Here is a 24,445-nt window from a genome sequence, read left to right on the forward strand (position 1 = left end):
CGACATTGACCGTTTTTGGGATCGTGGGCCGTAAGAGATCGCTGATTTCCATAGGTATAGGGTGAGAATGACACGCAGAGAGAGCGATCCCTGTCGCTCTGCCTCGAATGCTGTCGATCTCTGTAGCTCTGTAGCCAGACGTAGGCATCGATACTGAGAGGCAAGCATTACTATCGATGCCTGTCGGTAGCTGTTGATGTCGATGGGCATTCTAGCTTCAGGGTCGGGGCTGATCGTATTGTTGTGAGGCTTCCAAGGAGTCCCGCCATCGATAGCGCTCGATATGGAGGGGTATCGAAGCCTATCCAATTGCACACCTATCGATAGGCATCGATATCCATCGTCATGGATAATATCGATGCCGATGGATATCGATGCCTATCGATAGGCATGGGGAGCTGCCGATGTCGCGAGGCATGCAGGGCTTTGGGTGTGTGGGCCCTGTTGCTCTTGGGAGGCACGGAGGCCTCTCGACATTGACCGTTTTTGGGATCGTGGGCCCTAACAGATCACTGATTTCCATAGGCTTGGGGTGAGAATGACACGCAGAGAGAGCGATCCCTGTCGCTCTGCCTCGAATGCTGTCGATCTCTGTAGCTCTGTAGCCAGACGTAGGCGTCGATACTGAGAGGCAAGCATTACTATCGATGCCTGTCGGTATCTGTCAATGTCGACGGGCATTTTAGCTTTAGGGTCGGGGCTGATCCGATTGTTGTGAGGCATCCAAGGAGTCCCGCCATCGAAAGCGCTCGATATGGAGGGGTATCGAAGCCTATCCAATTGCACACCTATCGATAGGCATCGATATCCATCGTCATGGATAATATCGATGCCGATGGATATCGATGCCTATCGATAGGCCTGGGGAGCTGCCGATGTCGCGAGGCATGCAGGGCTTTGGGTGTGTGGGCCCTGTTGCTCTTGGGAGGCACCGAGGCCTCTCGACATTGACCGTTTTTGGGATCGTGGGCCCTAACAGATCACTGATTTCCATAGGCTTGGGGTGAGAATGACACGCAGAGAGAGCGATCCCTGTCGCTCTGCCTCGAATGCTGTCGATCTCTGTAGCTCTGTAGCCGGGGTAGGCATCGATATCGAGAGGTGTACATTACTATCGATGCCTGTCAGTAGCTGTCGATGTTGACGGGCATTTTAGCTTTAGGGTCGGGGCTGATCCGATTGTTGTGAGGCATCCAAGGAGTCCCGCCATCGAAAGCGCTCGATATGGAGGGGTATCGAAGCCTATCCAATTGCACACCTATCGATAGGCATCGATATCCATCGTCATCGATAATATCGATGCCGATGGATATCGATGCCTATCGATAGGCATGGGGAGCTGCCGATGTCGCGAGGCATGCAGGGCTTTGGGTGTGTGGACCCTGTTACTCTTGGGAGGCACCGAGGCCTCTCGACATTGACCGTTTTTGGGATCGTGGGCCGTAACAGATCACTGATTTCCATAGGCATCACGTGAGAATGACACACAGAGATGGCGAGCCGTCTCGCTCTGCCTCGAATGCTGTTGATCTCGACAGCACCGTAGTCGGGGTAGGCATCGATATCGAGAGGTGTACATTACTATCGATGCCTGTCAGTAGCTGTTGATGTCGACGGGCATTTTAGCTTTAGGGTCGGGGCTGATCCGATTGTTGTGAGGCTTCCAAGGAGTCCCGCCATCGATAGCGCTTGATATGGAGGGGTATCGAAGCCTATCCAATTGCACACCTATCGATAGGCATCGATATCCATCGTCATGGATAATATCGATGCCGATGGATATCGATGCCTATCGATAGGCATGGGGAGCTGCCGATGTCGCGAGGCATGCAGGGCTTTGGGTGTGTGGGCCCTGTTGCTCTTGGGAGGCACCGAGGCCTCTCGACATTGACCGTTTTTGGGATCGTGGGCCCTAACATAGCACTGATTTCCATAGGTTTGGGGTGAGAATGACACGCAGAGAGAGCGATCCCTGTCGCTCTGCCTCGAAAGCTGTCGATCTCTGTAGCTCTGTAGCCAGACGTAGGCGTCGATACTGAGAGGCAAGCATTACTATCGATGCCTGTCGGTATCTGTGAATGTCGACGGGCATTTTAGCTTTAGGGTCGGGGCTGATCCGATTGTAGTGAGGCATCCAAGGAGTCCCGCCATCGAAAGCGCTCGATATGGAGGGGTATCGAAGCCTATCCAATTGCACACCTATCGATAGGCATCGATATCCATCGTCATGGATAATATCGATGCCGATGGATATCGATGCCTATCGATAGGCATGGGGAGCTGCCGATGTCGCGAGGCATGCAGGGCTTTTGGTGTGTGGGCCCTGTTGCTCTTGGGAGGCACCGAGGCCTCTCGACATTGACCGTTTTTGGGATCGTGGGCCCTAACAGATCACTGATTTCCGTAGGCTTGGGGTGAGAATGACACGCAGAGAGAGCGATCCCTGTCGCTCTGCCTCGAATGCTGTCGATCTCTGTAGCTCTGTAGCCAGACGTAGGCATCGATACTGATAGGCAAGCATTACTATCGATGCCTGTCGGTATCTGTCAATGTCGACGGGCATTTTAGCTTTAGGGTCGGGGCTGATCCGATTGTTGTGAGGCATCCAAGGAGTCCCGCCATCGAAAGCGCTCGATATGGAGGGGTATCGAAGCCTATCCAATTGCACACCTATCGATAGGCATCGATATCCATCGTCATCGATAATATCGATGCCGATGGATATCGATGCCTATCGATAGGCATGGGGAGGTGCCGATGTCGCGAGGCATGCAGGGCTTTGGGTGTGTGGGCCCTGTTGCTCTTGGGAGGCACCGAGGCCTCTCGACATTGACCGTTTTTGGGATCGTGGGCCCTAACATATCACTGATTTCCATAGGTTTGGGGTGAGAATGACACGCAGAGAGAACGATCCCTGTCGCTCTGCCTCGAAAGCTGTCGATCTCTGTAGCTCTGTAGCCAGACGTAGGCGTCGATACTGAGAGGCAAGCATTACTATCGATGCCTGTCGGTATCTGTCAATGTCAACGGGCATTTTAGCTTTAGGGTCGGGGCTGATCCGATTGTAGTGAGGCATCCAAGGAGTCCCGCCATCGAAAGCGCTCGATATGGAGGGGTATCGAAGCCTATCCAATTGCACACCTATCGATAGGCATCGATATCCATCGTCATGGATAATATCGATGCCGATGGATATCGATGCCTATCGATAGGCATGGGGAGCTGCCGATGTCGCGAGGCATGCAGGGCTTTTGGTGTGTGGGCCCTGTTGCTCTTGGGAGGCACCGAGGCCTCTCGACATTGACCGTTTTTGGGATCGTGGGCCCTAACAGATCACTGATTTCCGTAGGCTTGGGGTGAGAATGACACGCAGAGAGAGCGATCCCTGTCGCTCTGCCTCGAATGCTGTCGATCTCTGTAGCTCTGTAGCCAGACGTAGGCATCGATACTGAGAGGCAAGCATTACTATCGATGCCTGTCGGTATCTGTCAATGTCGACGGGCATTTTAGCTTTAGGGTCGGGGCTGATCCGATTGTTGTGAGGCATCCAAGGAGTCCCGCCATCGAAAGCGCTCGATATGGAGGGGTATCGAAGCCTATCCAATTGCACACCTATCGATAGGCATCGATATCCATCGTCATCGATAATATCGATGCCGATGGATATCGATGCCTATCGATAGGCATGGGGAGGTGCCGATGTCGCGAGGCATGCAGGGCTTTTGGTGTGTGGGCCCTGTTGCTCTTGGGAGGCACGCAGGCCTCTCGACATTGACCGTTTTTGGGATCGTGGGCCGTAACAGATCCCTGATTTCCATAGGTATAGGGTGAGAATGACACACAGAGAGAGCGATCCCTGTCGCTCTGCCTCGAAAGCTGTCGATCTCTGTAGCTCTGTAGCCAGACGTAGGCATCGATACTGAGAGGCAAGCATTACTATCGATGCCTGTCGGTAGCTGTTGATGTCGATGGGCATTTTAGCTTCAGGGTCGGGGCTGATCCAATTGTTGTGAGGCTTCCAAGGAGTCCCGCCATCGAAAGCGCTTGATATGGAGGGGTATCGAAGCCTATCCAATTGCACACCTATCGATAGGCATCGATATCCATCGTCATGGATAATATCGATGCCGATGGATATCGATGCCTATCGATAGGCCTGGGGAGCTGCCGATGTCGCGAGGCATGCAGGGCTTTTGGTGTGTGGGCCCTGTTGCTCTTGGGAGGCACCGAGGCCTCTCGACATTGACCGTTTTTGGGATCGTGGGCCCTAACATATCACTGATTTCCATAGGTTTGGGGTGAGAATGACACGCAGAGAGAACGATCCCTGTCGCTCTGCCTCGAAAGCTGTCGATCTCTGTAGCTCTGTAGCCAGACGTAGGCGTCGATACTGAGAGGCAAGCATTACTATCGATGCCTGTCGGTATCTGTCAATGTTGACGGGCATTTTAGCTTTAGGGTCGGGGCTGATCCGATTGTAGTGAGGCATCCAAGGAGTCCCGCCATCGAAAGCGCTCGATATGGAGGGGTATCGAAGCCTATCCAATTGCACACCTATCGATAGGCATCGATATCCATCGTCATGGATAATATCGATGCCGATGGATATCGATGCCTATCGATAGGCATGGGGAGCTGCCGATGTCGCGAGGCATGCAGGGCTTTGGGTGTTTGGGCCCTGTTGCTCTTGGGAGGCACCGAGGCCTCTCGACATTGACCGTTTTTGGGATCGTGGGCCCTAACAGATCCCTGATTTCCATAGGTATAGGGTGAGAATGACACGCAGAGAGAGCGATCCCTCTCGCTCTGCCTCGAATGCTGTCGATCTCTGTAGCTCTGTAGCCAGACGTAGGCATCGATACTGAGAGGCAAGCATTACTATCGATGCCTGTCGGTAGCTGTTGATGTCGATGGGCATTCTAGCTTCAGGGTCGGGGCTGATCGTATTGTTGTGAGGCTTCCAAGGAGTCCCGCCATCGAAAGCGCTCGATATGGAGGGGTATCGAAGCCTATCCAATTGCACACCTATCGATAGGCATCGATATCCATCGTCATCGATAATATCGATGCCGATGGATATCGATGCCTATCGATAGGCATGGGGAGCTGCCGATGTCGCGAGGCATGCAGGGCTTTGGGTGTGTGGGCCCTGTTGCTCTTGGGAGGCACCGAGGCCTCTCGACATTGACCGTTTTTGGGATCGTGGGCCCTAACAGATCACTGATTTCCATAGGCTTGGTGTGAGAATGACACGCAGAGAGAGCGATCCCTGTCGCTCTGCCTCGAAAGCTGTCGATCTCTGTAGCTCTGTAGCCAGACGTAGGCGTCGATACTGAGAGGCAAGCATTACTATCGATGCCTGTCGGTATGTGTCAATGTCGACGGGCATTTTAGCTTTAGGGTCGGGGCTGATCCGATTGTTGTGAGGCATCCAAGGAGTCCTGCCATCGAAAGCGCTCGATATGGAGGGGTATCGAAGCCTATCCAATTGCACACCTATCGATAGGCATCGATATCCATCGTCATCGATAATATCGATGCCGATGGATATCGATGCCTATCGATAGGCCTGGGGAGCTGCCGATGTCGCGAGGCATGCAGGGCTTTTGGTGTGTGGGCCCTGTTGCTCTTGGGAGGCACCGAGGCCTCTCGACATTGACCGTTTTTGGGATCGTGGGCCCTAACAGATCACTGATTTCCATAGGCTTGGGGTGAGAATGACACGCAGAGAGAGCGATCCCTGTCGCTCTGCCTCGAATGCTGTCGATCTCTGTAGCTCTGTAGCCAGACGTAGGCATCGATACTGATAGGCAAGCATTACTATCGATGCCTGTCGGTATCTGTCAATGTCGACGGGCATTTTAGCTTTAGGGTCGGGGCTGATCCGATTGTTGTGAGGCATCCAAGGAGTCCCGCCATCGAAAGCGCTCGATATGGAGGGGTATCGAAGCCTATCCAATTGCACACCTATCGATAGGCATCGATATCCATCGTCATCGATAATATCGATGCCGATGGATATCGATGCCTATCGATAGGCATGGGGAGCTGCCGATGTCGCGAGGCATGCAGGGCTTTGGGTGTGTGGACCCTGTTACTCTTGGGAGGCACGGAGGCCTCTCGACATTGACCGTTTTTGGGATCGTGGGCCGTAACAGATCACTGATTTCCATAGGCATCACGTGAGAATGACACACAGAGATGGCGAGCCGTCTCGCTCTGCCTCGAATGCTGTTGATCTCAACAGCACCATAGTCGGGGTAGGCATCGATATCGAGAGGTGTACATTACTATCGATGCCTGTCAGTAGCTGTCGATGTCGACGGGCATTTTAGCTTTAGGGTCGGGGCTGATCCGATTGTTGTGAGGCATCCAAGGAGTCCCGCCATCGAAAGCGCTCGATATGGAGGGGTATCGAAGCCTATCCAATTGCACACCTATCGATAGGCATCGATATCCATCGTCATGGATAATATCGATGCCGATGGATATCGATGCCTATCGATAGGCATGGGGAGCTGCCGATGTCGCGAGGCATGCAGGGCTTTGGGTGTGTGGGCCCTGTTGCTCTTGGGAGGCACCGAGGCCTCTCGACATTGACCGTTTTTGGGATCGTGGGCCCTAACAGAGCCCTGATTTCCATAGGCATCACGTGAGAATGACAGGCAGAGATAGCTAGCCCTGTCGCTCTGCCTCGAATGCTGTTGATCTCGACAGCACCGTAGCTGGGGTAGGCATCGATATCGAGAGGTGTACATTACTATCGATGCCTGTCAGTAGCTGTCGATGTCGACGGGCATTTTAGCTTTAGGGTCGGGGCTGATCCGATTGTTGTGAGGCGTGCAAGGAGTCCCGCCATCGAAAGCGCTCGATATGGAGGGGTATCGAAGCCTGTCCAATTGCACACCTATCGATAGGCATCGATATCCATCGTCATGGATAATATCGATGCCGATGGATATCGATGCCTATCGATAGGCCTGGGGAGCTGCCGATGTCGCGAGGCATGCAGGGCTTTTGGTGTGTGGGCCCTGTTGCTCTTGGGAGGCACGCAGGCCTCTCGACATTGACCGTTTTTGTGATCGTGGGCCGTAACAGATCCCTGATTTCCATAGGTATAGGGTGAGAATGACACGCAGAGATAGCTAGCCCTGTCGCTCTGCCTTGAAAGCTGTCGATCTCTGTAGCTCTGTAGCCAGACGTAGGCATCGATACTGAGAGGCAAGCATTACTATCGATGCCTGTCGGTAGCTGTTGATGTCGACGGGCATTCTAGCTTCAGGGTCGGGGCTGATCGTATTGTTGTGAGGCTTCCAAGGAGTCCCGCCATCGATAGCGCTCGATATGGAGGGGTATCGAAGCCTATCCAATTGCACACCTATCGATAGGCATCGATATCCATCGTCATGGCTAATATCGATGCCGATGGATATCGATGCCTATCGATAGGCATGGGGAGCTGCCGATGTCGCGAGGCATGCAGGGCTTTGGGTGTGTGGGCCCTGTTGCTCTTGGGAGGCACCGAGGCCTCTCGACATTGACCGTTTTTGGGATCGTGGGCCCTAACAGATCCCTGATTTCCATAGGTTTGGGGTGAGAATGACACGCAGAGAGAGCGATCCCTGTCGCTCTGCCTCGAAAGCTGTCGATCTCTGTAGCTCTGTAGCCAGACGTAGGCATCGATACTGAGAGGCAAGCATTACTATCGATGCCTGTCGGTATCTGTCAATGTCGACGGGCATTTTAGCTTTAGGGTCGGGGCTGATCCGATTGTTGTGAGGCATCCAAGGAGTCCCGCCATTGATAGCGCTCGATATGGAGGGGTATCGAAGCCTATCCAATTGCGCACCTATCGATAGGCATCGATATCCATCGTCATCGATAATATCGATGCCGATGGATATCGATGCCTATCGATAGGCATGGGGAGCTGCCGATGTCGCGAGGCATGCAGGGCTTTGGGTGTGTGGGCCCTGTTGCTCTTGGGAGGCACCGAGGCCTCTCGACATTGACCGTTTTTGTGATCGTGGGCCCTAACAGATCACTGATTTCCATAGGCTTGGTGTGAGAATGACACGCAGAGAGAGCGATCCCTGTCGCTCTGCCTCGAATGCTGTCGATCTCTGTAGCTCTGTAGCCAGACGTAGGCATCGATACTGAGAGGCAAGCATTACTATCGATGCCTGTCGGTATCTGTCAATGTCGACGGGCATTTTAGCTTCAGGGTCGGGGCTGATCCGATTGTAGTGAGGCATCCAAGGAGTCCCGCCATCGAAAGCGCTCGATATGGAGGGGTATCGAAGCCTATCCAATTGCACACCTATCGATAGGCATCGATATCCATCGTCATGGATAATATCGATGCCGATGGATATCGATGCCTATCGATAGGCCTGGGGAGCTGCCGATGTCGCGAGGCATGCAGGGCTTTTGGTGTGTGGGCCCTGTTGCTCTTGGGAGGCACGCAGGCCTCTCGACATTGACCGTTTTTGTGATCGTGGGCCGTGACAGATCCCTGATTTCCATAGGTATAGGGTGAGAATGACACGCAGAGAGAGCGATCCCTGTCGCTCTGCCTCGAATGCTGTTGATCTCGACAGCACCGTAGCCGGGGTAGGCATCGATATCGAGAGGTGTACATTACTATCGATGCCTGTCAGTAGCTGTTGATGTCGACGGGCATTTTAGCTTTAGGGTCGGGGCTGATCCGATTGTTGTGAGGCATCCAAGGAGTCCCGCCATTGATAGCGCTCGATATGGAGGGGTATCGAAGCCTATCCAATTGCACACCTATCGATAGGCATCGATATCCATCGTCATCGATAATATCGATGCCGATGGATAACGATGCCTATCGATAGGCATGGGGAGCTGCCGATGTCGCGAGGCATGCAGGGCTTTTGGTGTGTGGGCCCTGTTGCTCTTGGGAGGCACCGAGGCCTCTCGACATTGACCGTTTTTGGGATCGTGGGCCCTAACAGATCACTGATTTCCATAGGCTTGGTGTGAGAATGACATGCAGAGAGAGCGATCCCTGTCGCTCTGCCTCGAATGCTGTCGATCTCAGTAGCTCTGTAGCCAGACGTAGGCATCGATACTGAGAGGCAAGCATTACTATCGATGCCTGTCGGTATCTGTCAATGTCGACGGGCATTTTAGCTTCAGGGTCGGGGCTGATCCGATTGTAGTGAGGCATCCAAGGAGTCCCGCCATCGAAAGCGCTCGATATGGAGGGGTATCGAAGCCTATCCAATTGCACACCTATCGATAGGCATCGATATCCATCGTCATCGATAATATCGATGCCGATGGATATCGATGCCTATCGATAGGCCTGGGGAGCTGCCGATGTCGCGAGGCATGCAGGGCTTTTGGTGTGTGGGCCCTGTTGCTCTTGGGAGGCACCGAGGCCTCTCGACATTGACCGTTTTTGGGATCGTGGGCCCTAACAGATCACTGATTTCCGTAGGCTTGGGGTGAGAATGACACGCAGAGAGAGCGATCCCTGTCGCTCTGCCTCGAATGCTGTCGATCTCTGTAGCTCTGTAGCCAGACGTAGGCATCGATACTGATAGGCAAGCATTACTATCGATGCCTGTCGGTATCTGTCAATGTCGACGGGCATTTTAGCTTTAGGGTCGGGGCTGATCCGATTGTTGTGAGGCATCCAAGGAGTCCCGCCATTGATAGCGCTCGATATGGAGGGGTATCGAAGCCTGTCCAATTGCACACCTATCGATAGGCATCGATATCCATCGTCATGGATAATATCGATGCCGATGGATATCGATGCCTATCGATAGGCATGGGGAGCTGCCGATGTCGCGAGGCATGCAGGGCTTTGGGTGTGTGGGCCCTGTTGCTCTTGGGAGGCACCGAGGCCTCTCGACATTGACCGTTTTTGGGATCGTGGGCCCTAACAGATCACTGATTTCCATAGGCTTGGGGTGAGAATGACACGCAGAGAGAGCGATCCCTGTCGCTCTGCCTCGAATGCTGTCGATCTCTGTAGCTCTGTAGCCAGACGTAGGCATCGATACTGAGAGGCAAGCATTACTATCGATGCCTGTCGGTATCTGTCAATGTCGACGGGCATTTTAGCTTTAGGGTCGGGGCTGATCCGATTGTAGTGAGGCATCCAAGGAGTCCCGCCATCGAAAGCGCTCGATATGGAGGGGTATCGAAGCCTATCCAATTGCACACCTATCGATAGGCATCGATATCCATCGTCATCGATAATATCGATGCCGATGGATATCGATGCCTATCGATAGGCCTGGGGAGCTGCCGATGTCGCGAGGCATGCAGGGCTTTGGGTGTGTGGGCCCTGTTGCTCTTGGGAGGCACCGAGGCCTCTCGACATTGACCGTTTTTGGGATCGTGGGCCCTAACATATCACTGATTTCCATAGGTTTGGGGTGAGAATGACACGCAGAGAGAGCGATCCCTGTCGCTCTGCCTCGAAAGCTGTCGATCTCTGTAGCTCTGTAGCCAGACGTAGGCATCGATACTGAGAGGCAAGCATTACTATCGATGCCTGTCGGTATCTGTCAATGTCGACGGGCATTTTAGCTTTAGGGTCGGGGCTGATCCGATTGTTGTGAGGCATCCAAGGAGTCCCGCCATCGAAAGCGCTCGATATGGAGGGGTATCGAAGCCTATCCAATTGCACACCTATCGATAGGCATCGATATCCATCGTCATCGATAATATCGATGCCGATGGATATCGATGCCTATCGATAGGCATGGGGAGCTGCCGATGTCGCGATGCATGCAGGGCTTTGGGTGTGTGGGCCCTGTTGCTCTTGGGAGGCACCGAGGCCTCTCGACATTGACCGTTTTTGGGATCGTGGGCCCTAACAGATCCCTGATTTCCATAGGCATCAAGTGAGAATGACAGGCTTAGATAGAGAGCCGTCTCGCTCTGCCTCGAATGCTGTTGATCTCGACAGCACCGTAGCCGGGGTAGGCATCGATATCGAGAGGTGTACATTACTATCGATGCCTGTCAGTAGCTGTTGATGTCGACGGGCATTTTAGCTTTAGGGTCGGGGCTGATCCGATTGTTGTGAGGCATCCAAGGAGTCTAGCCATGGATAACGCTCTGTATCGAGGGGCATCGAAGCCTGTCCAATTGCACACCTATCGATAGGCATCGATATCCATCGTCATGGATAATATCGATGCTGATGGATATCGATGCCTATCGATAGGCATGGGGAGCTGCCGATGTCGCGAGGCATGCAGGGCTTTGGGTGTGTGGGCCCTGTTGCTCTTGGGAGGCACCGAGGCCTCTCGACATTGACCGTTTTTGGGATCGTGGGCCGTAACAGATCACTGATTTCCATAGGCATCAGGTGAGAATGACACGCAGAGAGAGCGATCCCTGTCGCTCTGCCTCGAATGCTGTCGATCTCTGTAGCTCTGTAGCCAGACGTAGGCATCGATACTGAGAGGCAAGCATTACTATCGATGCCTGTCGGTATCTGTCAATGTCGACGGGCATTTTAGCTTTAGGGTCGGGGCTGATCCGATTGTAGTGAGGCATCCAAGGAGTCCCGCCATCGAAAGCGCTCGATATGGAGGGGTATCGAAGCCTATCCAATTGCACACCTATCGATAGGCATCGATATCCATCGTCATCGATAATATCGATGCCGATGGATATCGATGCCTATCGATAGGCCTGGGGAGCTGCCGATGTCGCGAGGCATGCAGGGCTTTGGGTGTGTGGGCCCTGTTGCTCTTGGGAGGCACGCAGGCCTCTCGACATTGACCGTTTTTGTGATCGTGGGCCGTAACAGATCCCTGATTTCCATAGGTATAGGGTGAGAATGACACGCAGAGATAGCTAGCCCTGTCGCTCTGCCTTGAAAGCTGTCGATCTCTGTAGCTCTGTAGCCAGACGTAGGCATCGATACTGAGAGGCAAGCATTACTATCGATGCCTGTCGGTATCTGTCAATGTCGACGGGCATTTTAGCTTTAGGGTCGGGGCTGATCCAATTGTTGTGAGGCATCCAAGGAGTCCCGCCATTGATAGCGCTCGATATGGAGGGGTATCGAAGCCTATCCAATTGCACACCTATCGATAGGCATCGATATCCATCGTCATGGATAATATCGATGCCGATGGATATCGATGCCTATCGATAGGCATGGGGAGCTGCCGATGTCGCGAGGCATGCAGGGCTTTGGGTGTGTGGGCCCTGTTGCTCTTGGGAGGCACCGAGGCCTCTCGACATTGACCGTTTTTGGGATCGTGGGCCGTAACAGATCACTGATTTCCATAGGCTTGGGGTGAGAATGACACGCAGAGAGAGCGATCCCTGTCGCTCTGCCTCGAATGCTGTCGATCTCTGTAGCTCTGTAGCCAGACGTAGGCATCGATACTGAGAGGCAAGCATTACTATCGATGCCTGTCGGTATCTGTGAATGTCGACGGGCATTTTAGCTTTAGGGTCGGGGCTGATCCGATTGTAGTGAGGCATCCAAGGAGTCCCGCCATTGATAGCGCTCGATATGGAGGGGTATCGAAGCCTGTCCAATTGCACACCTATCGATAGGCATCGATATCCATCGTCATCGATAATATCGATGCCGATGGATAACGATGCCTATCGATAGGCATGGGGAGCTGCCGATGTCGCGTGGCATGCAGGGCTTTGGGTGTTTGGGCCCTGTTGCTCTTGGGAGGCACGGAGGCCTCTCGACATTGACCGTTTTTGGGATCGTGGGCCGTAACAGATCCCTGATTTCCATAGGGTTGGGGTGAGAATGACACGCAGAGAGAGCGATCCCTGTCGCTCTGCCTCGAATGCTGTCGATCTCTGTAGCTCTGTAGCCAGACGTAGGCGTCGATACTGAGAGGCAAGCATTACTATCGATGCCTGTCGGTATCTGTCAATGTCGACGGGCATTTTAGCTTTAGGGTCGGGGCTGATCCGATTGTTGTGAGGCATCCAAGGAGTCCCGCCATCGAAAGCGCTCGATATGGAGGGGTATCGAAGCCTATCCAATTGCACACCTATCGATAGGCATCGATATCCATCGTCATCGATAATATCGATGCCGATGGATATCGATGCCTATCGATAGGCATGGGGAGCTGCCGATGTCGCGAGGCATGCAGGGCTTTGGGTGTGTGGACCCTGTTACTCTTGGGAGGCACAGAGGCCTCTCGACATTGACCGTTTTTGGGATCGTGGGCCGTAACAGATCACTGATTTCCATAGGCATCACGTGAGAATGACACACAGAGATGGCGAGCCGTCTCGCTCTGCCTCGAATGCTGTTGATCTCGACAGCACTGTAGCTGGGGTAGGCATCGATATCGAGAGGTGTACATTACTATCGATGCCTGTCAGTAGCTGTCGATGTCGACAGGCATTTTAGCTTTAGGGTCGCGGCTGATCCGATTGTTGTGAGGCATCCAAGGTGTCCCGCCATCGATAGCGCTTGATATGGAGGGGTATCGAAGCCTATCCAATTGCACACCTATCGATAGGCATCGATATCCATCGTCATGGATAATATCGATGCCGATGGATATCGATGCCTATCGATAGGCATGGGGAGGTGCCGATGTCGCGAGGCATGCAGGGCTTTGGGTGTGTGGGCCCTGTTGCTCTTGGGAGGCACCGAGGCCTCTCGACATTGACCGTTTTTGTGATCGTGGGCCCTAACAGATCACTGATTTCCATAGGCATCAGGTGAGAATGACAGGCAGAGATAGCTAGCCCTGTCGCTCTGCCTCGAATGCTGTTGATCTCGACAGCACCGTAGCCGGGGTAGGCATCGATATCGAGAGGTGTACATTACTATCGATGCCTGTCAGTAGCTGTCGATGTCGACGGGCATTTTAGCTTTAGGGTCGGGGCTGATCCGATTGTAGTGAGGCGTGCAAGGAGTCCCGCCATCGAAAGCACTCGATATGGAGGGGTATCGAAGCCTGTCCAATTGCACACCTATCGATAGGCATCGATATCCATCGTCATCGATAATATCGATGCCGATGGATATCGATGCCTATCGATAGGCATGGGGAGCTGCCGATGTCGCGTGGCATGCAGGGCTTTGGGTGTGTGGGCCCTGTTGCTCTTGGGAGGCACCGAGGCCTCTCGACATTGACCGTTTTTGGGATCGTGGGCCCTAACAGATCACTGATTTCCATAGGCTTGGGGTGAGAGTGACACGCAGAGAGAGCGATCCCTGTCGCTCTGCCTCGAATGCTGTCGATCTCTGTAGCTCTGTAGCCAGACGTAGGCATCGATACTGAGAGGCAAGCATTACTATCGATGCCTGTCGGTATCTGTCAATGTCGACGGGCATTTTAGCTTTAGGGTCGGGGCTGATCCGATTGTTGTGAGGCATCCAAGGAGTCCCGCCATCGAAAGCGCTCGATATGGAGGGGTATCGAAGCCTATCCAATTGCACACCTATCGATAGGCATCGATATCCATCGTCATGGATAATATCGATGCCGATGGATATCGATGCCTATCGATAGGCCTGGGGAGCTGCCGATGTCGCGAGGCATGCAGGGCTTTTGGTGTGTGGACCCTGTTACTCTTGGGAGGCACCGAGGCCTCTCGACATTGACCGTTTTTGGGATCATGGGCCGTAACAGATCACTGATTTCCATAGGCATCACGTGAGAATGACACACAGAGATGGCGAGCCGTCTCGCTCTGCCTCGAATGCTGTTGATCTCGACAGCACCGTAGCTGGGGTAGGCATCGATATCGAGAGGTGTACATTACTATCGATGCCTGTCAGTAGCTGTCGATGTCGACAGGCATTTTAGCTTTAGGGTCGCGGCTGATCCGATTGTTGTGAGGCATCCAAGGAGTCCCGCCATCGATAGCGCTTGATATGGAGGGGTATCGAAGCCTATCCAATTGCACACCTATCGATAGGCATCGATATCCATCGTCATGGATAATATCGATGCCGATGGATATCGATGCCTATCGATAGGCATGGGGAGGTGCCGATGTCGCGAGGCATGCGGGGCTTTGGGTGTGTGGGCCCTGTTGCTCTTGGGAGGCACCGAGGCCTCTCGACATTGACCGTTTTTGTGATCGTGGGCCCTAACAGATCACTGATTTCCATAGGCATCAGGTGAGAATGACAGGCAGAGATAGCTAGCCCTGTCACTCTGCCTCGAATGCTGTTGATCTCGACAGCACCGTAGCCGGGGTAGGCATCGATATCGAGAGGTGTACATTACTATCGATGCCTGTCAGTAGCTGTCGATGTCGACGGGCATTTTAGCTTTAGGGTCGCGGCTGATCCGATTGTTGTGAGGCATCCAAGGAGTCCCGCCATCGAAAGCGCTCGATATGGAGGGGTATCGAAGCCTATCCAATTGCACACCTATCGATAGGCATTGATATCCATCGTCATGGATAATATCGATGCCGATGGATATCGATGCCTATCGATAGGCATGGGGAGGTGCCGATGTCGCGAGGCATGCAGGGCTTTGGGTGTGTGGGCCCTGTTGCTCTTGGGAGGCACCGAGGCCTCTCGACATTGACCGTTTTTGTGATCGTGGGCCGTAACAGATCCCTGATTTCCATAGGCATCAGGTGAGAATGACAGGTAGAGATAGCTAGCCCTGTCGCTCTGCCTCGAATGCTGTTGATCTCGACAGCACCGTAGCCGGGGTAGGCATCGATATCGAGAGGTGTACATTACTATCGATGCCTGTCAGTAGCTGTCGATGTTGACGGGCATTTTAGCTTTAGGGTCGGGGCTGATCCGATTGTTGTGAGGCATCCAAGGAGTCCCGCCATCGAAAGCGCTCGATATGGAGGGGTATCGAAGCCTATCCAATTGCACACCTATCGATAGGCATCGATATCCATCGTCATCGATAATATCGATGCCGATGGATATCGATGCCTATCGATAGGCATGGGGAGGTGCCGATGTCGCGAGGCATGCAGGGCTTTGGGTGTGTGGGCCCTGTTGCTCTTGGGAGGCACCGAGGCCTCTCGACATTGACCGTTTTTGGGATCGTGGGCCCTAACAGATCACTGATTTCCATAGGCTTGGGGTGAGAATGACACGCAGAGAGAGCGATCCCTGTCGCTCTGCCTCGAATGCTGTCGATCTCTGTAGCTCTGTAGCCAGACGTAGGCATCGATACTGATAGGCAAGCATTACTATCGATGCCTGTCGGTATCTGTCAATGTCGACGGGCATTTTAGCTTTAGGGTCGGGGCTGATCCGATTGTTGTGAGGCATCCAAGGAGTCCCGCCATCGAAAGCGCTCGATATGGAGGGGTATCGAAGCCTATCCAATTGCACACCTATCGATAGGCATCGATATCCATCGTCATCGATAATATCGATGCCGATGGATATCGATGCCTATCGATAGGCATGGGGAGCTGCCGATGTCGCGAGGCATGCAGGGCTTTGGGTGTGTGGACCCTGTTACTCTTGGGAGGCACGGAGGCCTCTCGACATTGACCGTTTTTGGGATCATGGGCCGTAACATATCACTGATTTCCATAGGCATCACGTGAGAATGACACACAGAGATGGCGAGCTGTCTCGCTCTGCCTCGAATGCTGTTGATCTCGACAGCACCGTAGTCGGGGTAGGCATCGATATCGAGAGGTGTACATTACTATCGATGCCTGTCAGTAGCTGTCGATGTCGACGGGCATTTTAGCTTTAGGGTCGGGGCTGATCCAATTGTAGTGAGGCATCCAAGGAGTCCCGCCATCGATAGCGCTTGATATGGAGGGGTATTGAAGCCTATCCAATTGCACACCTATCGATAGGCATCGATATCCATCGTCATGGATAATATCGATGCCGATGGATATCGATGCCTATCGATAGGCATGGGGAGGTGCCGATGTCGCGAGGCATGCAGGGCTTTTGTTGTGTGGGCCCTGTTGCTCTTGGGAGGCACCGAGGCCTCTCGACATTGACCGTTTTTGTGATCGTGGGCCCTAACAGATCACTGATTTCCATAGGCATCAGGTGAGAATGACAGGCAGAGATAGCTAGCCCTGTCGCTCTGCCTCGAATGCTGTTGATCTCGACAGCACCGTAGCCGGGGTAGGCATCGATATCGAGAGGTGTACATTACTATCAATGCCTGTCAGTAGCTGTCGATGTCGACGGGCATTTTAGCTTTAGGGTCGGGGCTGATCCTATTGTTGTGAGGCATCCAAGGAGTCCCGCCATCGAAAGCGCTCGATATGGAGGGGTATCGAAGCCTATCCAATTGCACACCTATCGATAGGCATCGATATCCATTGTCATCGATAATATCGATGCCGATGGATATCGATGCCTATCGATAGGCCTGGGGAGCTGCCGATGTCGCGAGGCATGCAGGGCTTTGGGTGTGTGGGCCCTGTTGCTCTTGGGAGGCACGCAGGCCTCTCGACATTGACCGTTTTTGTGATCGTGGGCCCTAACAGATCCCTGATTTCCATAGGTATAGGGTGAGAATGACACGCAGAGATAGCTAGCCCTGTCGCTCTGCCTTGAAAGCTGTCGATCTGTGTAGCTCTGTAGCCAGACGTAGGCATCGATACTGAGAGGCAAGCTTTACTATCGATGCCTGTCGGTAGCTGTTGATGTCGATGGGCATTCTAGCTTCAGGGTCGGGGCTGATCGTATTGTTGTGAAGCTTCCAAGGAGTCCCGCCATCGATAGCGCTCGATATGGAGGGGTATCGAAGCCTATCCAATTGCACACCTATCGATAGGCATCGATATCCATCGTCATGGATAATATCGATGCCGATGGATATCGATGCCTATCGATAGGCATGGGGAGCTGCCGATGTCGCGAGGCATGCAGGGCTTTGGGTGTGTGGGCCCTGTTGCTCTTGGGAGGCACGGAGGCCTCTCGACATTGACCGTTTTTGGGATCGTGGGCCGTAACAGATCCCTGATTTCCATAGGCTTGGGGTGAGAATGACACGCAGAGAGAGCGATCCCTGTCGCTCTGCCTCGAATGCTGTCGATCTCTGTAGCTCTGTAGCCAGACGTAGGCATCGATACTGATAGGCAAGCATTACTATCGATGCCTGTCAGTAGCTGTCGATATCGACGGGCATTTTAGCTTTAGGGTCGGGGCTGATCCGATTGTAGTGAGGCGTGCAAGGAGTCCCGCCATCAAAAGCGCTCGATATGGAGGGGTATCGAAGCCTATCCAATTGCACACCTATCGATAGGCATCGATATCCATCGTCATGGATAATATCGATGCCGATGGATATCGATGCCTATCGATAGGCATGGGGAGCTGCTGATGTCGCGAGGCATGCAGGGCTTTGGGTGTGTGGGCCCTGTTGCTCTTGGGAGGCACCGAGGCCTCTCGACATTGACCGTTTTTGGGATCGTGGGCCGTAACAGATCACTGATTTCCATAGGCTTGGGGTGAGAATGACACGCAGAGAGAGCGATCCCTGTCGCTCTGCCTCGAATGCTGTCGATCTCTGTAGCTCTGTAGCCAGACGTAGGCATCGATACTGATAGGCAAGCATTACTATCGATGCCTGTCGGTAGCTGTCGATGTCGACGGGCATTTTAGCTTTAGGGTCGGGGCTGATCCAATTGTTGTGAGGCATCCAAGGAGTCCCGCCATTGATAGCGCTCGATATGGAGGGGTATCGAAGCCTATCCAATTGCACACCTATCGATAGGCATCGATATCCATCGTCATCGATAATATCGATGCCGATGGATATCGATGCCTATCGATAGGCCTGGGGAGCTGCCGATGTCGCGAGGCATGCAGGGCTTTGGGTGTGTGGGCCCTGTTGCTCTTGGGAGGCACCGAGGCCTCTCGACATTGACCGTTTTTGGGATCGTGGGCCCTAACAGATCACTGATTTCCATAGGCTTGGGGTGAGAATGACACGCAGAGAGAGCGATCCCTGTCGCTCTGCCTCGAATGCTGTCGATCTCTGTAGCTCTGTAGCCAGACGTAGGCATCGATACTGAGAGGCAAGCATTACTATCGATGCCTGTCGGTATCTGTCAATGTCGACGGGCATTTTAGCTTTAGGGTCGGGGCTGATCCGATTGTTGTGAGGCATCCAAGGAGTCCCGCCATTGATAGCGCTCGATATGGAGGGGTATCGAAGCCTATCCAATTGCACACCTATCGATAGGCATCGATATCCATCGTCATCGATAATATCGATGCCGATGGATATCGATGCCTATCGATAGGCCTGGGGAGCTGCCGATGTCGCGAGGCATGCAGGGCTTTGGGTGTGTGGGCCCTGTTGCTCTTGGGAGGCACCGAGGCCTCTCGACATTGACCGTTTTTGGGATCGTGGGCCCTAACAGATCACTGATTTCCATAGGCATCAGGTGAGAATGACACGCAGAGAGAGCGATCCCTGTCGCTCTGCCTCGAATGCTGTCGATCTCTGTAGCTCTGTAGCCAGACGTAGGCATCGATACTGAGAGGCAAGCATTACTATCGATGCCTGTCGGTATCTGTCAATGTCGACGGGCATTTTAGCTTTAGGGTCGGGGCTGATCCGATTGTTGTGAGGCATCCAAGGAGTCCCGCCATTGATAGCGCTCGATATGGAGGGGTATCGAAGCCTATCCAATTGCACACCTATCGATAGGCATCGATATCCATTGTCATCGATAATATCGATGCCGATGGATATCGATGCCTATCGATAGGCATGGGGAGCTGCCGATGTCGCGAGGCATGCAGGGCTTTTGGTGTGTGGGCCCTGTTGCTCTTGGGAGGCACGCAGGCCTCTCGACATTGACCGTTTTTGTGATCGTGGGCCGTAACAGATCACTGATTTCCATAGGCATCACGTGAGAATGACACACAGAGATGGCGAGCCGTCTCGCTCTGCCTCGAATGCTGTTGATCGCGACAGCACCGTAGCTGGGGTAGGCATCGATATCGAGAGGTGTACATTACTATCGATGCCTGTCCGTAGCTGTCGATGTCGACAGGCATTTTAGCTTTAGGGTCGCGGCTGATCCGATTGTAGTGAGGCATCCAAGGAGTCCCGCCATCGATAGCGCTTGATATGGAGGGGTATCGAAGCCTATCCAATTGCACACCTATCGATAGGCATCGATATCCATCGTCATCGATAATATCGATGCCGATGGATATCGATGCCTATCGATAGGCATGGGGAGCTGCCGATGTCGCGAGGCATGCAGGGCTTTGGGTGTGTGGGCCCTGTTGCTCTTGGGAGGCACGCAGGCCTCTCGACATTGACTGTTTTTGTGATCGTGGGCCGTAACAGATCCCTGATTTCCATAGGTATAGGGTGAGAATGACACGCAGAGATAGCTAGCCCTGTCGCTCTGCCTTGAAAGCTGTCGATCTCTGTAGCTCTGTAGCCAGACGTAGGCATCGATACTGAGAGGCAAGCATTACTATCGATGCCTGTCGGTATCTGTCAATGTCGACGGGCATTTTAGCTTTAGGGTCGGGGCTGATCCAATTGTTGTGAGGCTTCCAAGGAGTCCCGCCATCGATAGCGCTCGATATGGAGGGGCATCGAAGCCTATCCAATTGCACACCTTTCGATAGGCATTGATATCCATCGTCATGGCTAATATCGATGCCGATGGATATCGATGCCTATCGATAGGCATGGGGAGGTGCCGATGTCGCGAGGCATGCAGGGCTTTGGGTGTGTGGGCCCTGTTGCTCTTGGGAGGCACCGAGGCCTCTCGACATTGACCGTTTTTGGGATCGTGGGCCCTAACATATCACTGATTTCCATAGGCTTGGTGTGAGAATGACACGCAGAGAGAGCGATCCCTGTCGCTCTGCCTTGAATGCTGTCGATCTCTGTAGCTCTGTAGCCAGACGTAGGCATCGATACTGAGAGGCAAGCATTACTATCGATGCCTGTCGGTATCTGTCAATGTCGACGGGCATTTTAGCTTTAGGGTCGGGGCTGATCCAATTGTTGTGAGGCATCCAAGGAGTCCCGCCATCGAAAGCGCTCGATATGGAGGGGTATCGAAGCCTATCCAATTGCACACCTATCGATAGGCATCGATATCCATCGTCATCGATAATATCGATGCCGATGGATATCGATGCCTATCGATAGGCATGGGGAGCTGCCGATGTCGCGAGGCATGCAGGGCTTTTGGTGTGTGGGCCCTGTTGCTCTTGGGAGGCACCGAGGCCTCTCGACATTGACCGTTTTTGGGATCGTGGGCCCTAACAGATCCCTGATTTCCATAGGCTTGGGGTGAGAATGACACGCAGAGAGAGCGATCCCTGTCGCTCTGCCTCGAATGCTGTCGATCTCTGTAGCTCTGTAGCCAGACGTAGGCATCGATACTGAGAGGCAAGCATTACTATCGATGCCTGTCGGTATCTGTCAATGTCGACGGGCATTTTAGCTTTAGGGTCGGGGCTGATCCGATTGTAGTGAGGCATCCAAGGAGTCCCGCCATTGATAGCGCTCGATATGGAGGGGTATCGAAGCCTATCCAATTGCACACCTATCGATAGGCATCGATATCCATCGTCATCGATAATATCGATGCCGATGGATATCGATGCCTATCGATAGGCATGGGGAGCTGCCGATGTCGCGAGGCATGCAGGGCTTTGGGTGTGTGGGCCCTGTTGCTCTTGGGAGGCACCGAGGCCTCTCGACATTGACCGTTTTTGGGATCGTGGGCCCTAACAGATCACTGATTTCCATAGGCTTGGGGTGAGAATGACACGCAGAGAGAGCGATCCCTGTCGCTCTGCCTCGAATGCTGTCGATCTCTGTAGCTCTGTAGCCAGACGTAGGCATCGATACTGAGAGGCAAGCATTACTATCGATGCCTGTCGGTATCTGTCAATGTCGACGGGCATTTTAGCTTTAGGGTCGGGGCTGATCCAATTGTTGTGAGGCATCCAAGGAGTCCCGCCATTGATAGCGCTCGATATGGAGGGGTATCGAAGCCTATCCAATTGCACACCTATCGATAGGCATCGATATCCATCGTCATCGATAATATCGATGCCGATGGATATCGATGCCTATCGATAGGCATGGGGAGCTGCCGATGTCGCGAGGCATGCAGGGCTTTTGGTGTGTGGGCCCTGTTGCTCTTGGGAGGCACCGAGGCCTCTCGACATTGACCGTTTTTGGGATCGTGGGCCCTAACAGATCACTGATTTCCATAGGCTTGGGGTGAGAATGACACGCAGAGAGAACGATCCCTGTCGCTCTGCCTCGAATGCTGTCGATCTCTGTAGCTCTGTAGCCAGACGTAGGCATCGATACTGAGAGGCAAGCATTACTATCGATGCCTGTCGGTATCTGTCAATGTCGACGGGCATTTTAGCTTTAGGGTCGGGGCTGATCCGATTGTTGTGAGGCATCCAAGGAGTCCCGCCATTGATAGCGCTCGATATGGAGGGGTATCGAAGCCTATCCAATTGCACACCTATCGATAGGCATCGATATCCATCGTCATGGATAATATCGATGCCGATGGATATCGATGCCTATCGATAGGCATGGGGAGCTGCCGATGTCGCGAGGCATGCAGGGCTTTGGGTGTGTGGGCCCTGTTGCTCTTGGGAGGCACCGAGGCCTCTCGACATTGACCGTTTTTGGGATCGTGGGCCCTAACAGATCACTGATTTCCATAGGTTTGGGGTGAGAATGACACGCAGAGAGCGCGATCCCTGTCGCTCTGCCTCGAAAGCTGTCGATCTCTGTAGCTCTGTAGCCAGACGTAGGCATCGATACTGAGAGGCAAGCATTACTATCGATGCCTGTCGGTATCTGTCAATGTCGACGGGCATTTTAGCTTTAGGGTCGGGGCTGATCCGATTGTTGTGAGGCATCCAAGGAGTCCCGCCATCGAAAGCGCTCGATATGGAGGGGTATCGAAGCCTATCCAATTGCACACCTATTGATAGGCATCGATATCCATCGTCATGGATAATATCGATGCCGATGGATATCGATGCCTATCGATAGGCATGGGGAGCTGCCGATGTCGCGAGGCATGCAGGGCTTTGGGTGTGTGGGCCCTGTTGCTCTTGGGAGGCACCGAGGCCTCTCGACATTGACCGTTTTTGGGATCGTGGGCCCTAACAGATCACTGATTTCCATAGGCTTGGGGTGAGAATGACACGCAGAGAGAGCGATCCCTGTCGCTCTGCCTCGAATGCTGTCGATCTCTGTAGCTCTGTAGCCAGACGTAGGCATCGATACTGAGAGGCAAGCATTACTATCGATGCCTGTCGGTATCTGTCAATGTCGACGGGCATTTTAGCTTTAGGGTCGGGGCTGATCCGATTGTTGTGAGGCATCCAAGGAGTCCCGCCATTGATAGCGCTCGATATGGAGGGGTATCGAAGCCTATCCAATTGCACACCTATCGATAGGCATCGATATCCATCGTCATCGATAATATCGATGCCGATGGATATCGATGCCTATCGATAGGCCTGGGGAGCTGCCGATGTCGCGAGGCATGCAGGGCTTTGGGTGTGTGGGCCCTGTTGCTCTTGGGAGGCACCGAGGCCTCTCGACATTGACCGTTTTTGGGATCGTGGGCCCTAACAGATCACTGATTTCCATAGGCATCAGGTGAGAATGACACGCAGAGAGAGCGATCCCTGTCGCTCTGCCTCGAATGCTGTCGATCTCTGTAGCTCTGTAGCCAGACGTAGGCATCGATACTGAGAGGCAAGCATTACTATCGATGCCTGTCGGTATCTGTCAATGTCGACGGGCATTTTAGCTTTAGGGTCGGGGCTGATCCGATTGTTGTGAGGCATCCAAGGAGTCCCGCCATTGATAGCGCTCGATATGGAGGGGTATCGAAGCCTATCCAATTGCACACCTATCGATAGGCATCGATATCCATTGTCATCGATAATATCGATGCCGATGGATATCGATGCCTATCGATAGGCATGGGGAGCTGCCGATGTCGCGAGGCATGCAGGGCTTTTGGTGTGTGGGCCCTGTTGCTCTTGGGAGGCACGCAGGCCTCTCGACATTGACCGTTTTTGTGATCGTGGGCCGTAACAGATCACTGATTTCCATAGGCATCACGTGAGAATGACACACAGAGATGGCGAGCCGTCTCGCTCTGCCTCGAATGCTGTTGATCGCGACAGCACCGTAGCTGGGGTAGGCATCGATATCGAGAGGTGTACATTACTATCGATGCCTGTCCGTAGCTGTCGATGTCGACAGGCATTTTAGCTTTAGGGTCGCGGCTGATCCGATTGTAGTGAGGCGTGCAAGGAGTCCCGCCATCGATAGCGCTTGATATGGAGGGGTATCGAAGCCTATCCAATTGCACACCTATCGAAAGGCATCGATATCCATCGTCATCGATAATATCGATGCCGATGGATATCGATGCCTATCGATAGGCATGGGGAGCTGCCGATGTCGCGAGGCATGCAGGGCTTTGGGTGTGTGGG

The sequence above is a fragment of the Dromaius novaehollandiae genome, chromosome 4 (assembly GCF_036370855.1).
Source record: "Dromaius novaehollandiae isolate bDroNov1 chromosome 4, bDroNov1.hap1, whole genome shotgun sequence".
Lineage (NCBI taxonomy): Eukaryota > Metazoa > Chordata > Aves > Casuariiformes > Dromaiidae > Dromaius > Dromaius novaehollandiae.